The following is a 1,206-nucleotide window of genomic DNA, read 5'->3' on the forward strand; positions in this document are numbered from 1 at the left end:
GGCGAGGCGAGGCGAGGGGAGGTGAGGCAAGGGGAGGCGAGGGGAGGCGAGGCGAGGCGAGGCGAGGGGAGGCGAGGGGAGGTGAGGCGAAGCCAGGCGAGGCGACGCGAGGGGAGGTGAGGCGAGGCGAGGCGAGGCGAGGCGAGGCGAGGCGAGGCGAGGCGACGCGAGGGGAGGTGAGGCGAGGCGAGGCGAGGCGAGGCGAGGCGACTGTACAGAGCCCAGAGGATACTGACATGCAGTGCTCACCTCAGCCACAGCCTGGTCCGCCTGCTGCTGTCTGACAACTGTGAGTCTCCTGAATTCATCCTCCTCACTACACCATCCAAACTGTTTTGATTTTATAACTTGATTATTTATTCATTTATTTTCACTTGTGTTTTTAGTGACAGTCAGAGCCAGAGCCATATTGTTCATGTTGTCCATCCGTCCCATTCCTGTGCACACGATATCTAAGTAACGCCTTGACTGAAAGTTTCAATTTTGGTTGCTAAAGGTCAAAGGTTAAGGTCAGTGTGACCTCAGAAAACACTTTTTAGCCATTACTCCAGACTTCACACAGCAAAATTTCAACATAATGTCACACAGATGGTTCATATTTTCTACGACTCTGGATAAACAGGATGTAACCTGAAACTGATCTGAGTGGAGGAGGCAGACAACCACCAGGAAGTGATTCTAGTTTGTGAGTGCCATAAAGGGACTACAACTGTAGTTTCATTATACAATCTTGTGTTGCATTATGATCATTCAATTGAATCTTGACTCTTGAAAACCTGATCTTGAAATCTGTTTGGCGAACAAGAGAGAGCACCTACTCCTGATGGCTGAAGACCAGCCACAGCCGACAGTTACACTCCTGCTGGTGCGTCTCCGAGTGTGACTACTGTAAATGGATAAAGTGGGTCAGAGAAACAGGTCACTCTGACAGAGAGGAGGTCTTGCAGGCTGCCAGCAGAGGGCGTAAGAGAGCTGCTAAACAGAGTGAAAGTCACCCGTTAGAAATCAAACCCAGAACACACACATGCAGATCACACCCCAAACTGAATTAACTAAAAATGTGTATTCTCAGTTCAGTTCCGTTGTTTGTTTATTTACTTTCTATGTGCAGATTTCTAGAAGTAATAAAATGACCTAAAACTTGAGAGCAACAGTCAAAGGAGTGCAGTAGATGCTATACACAACTGAAAAGGAAAAAAGTTGGAA

The sequence above is a fragment of the Seriola lalandi genome, unplaced genomic scaffold, assembly GCF_002814215.2.
Source record: "Seriola lalandi dorsalis isolate HSWRI2012SDOR001 ecotype SW California unplaced genomic scaffold, Sedor1 jcf7180002054981, whole genome shotgun sequence".
Lineage (NCBI taxonomy): Eukaryota > Metazoa > Chordata > Actinopteri > Carangiformes > Carangidae > Seriola > Seriola lalandi.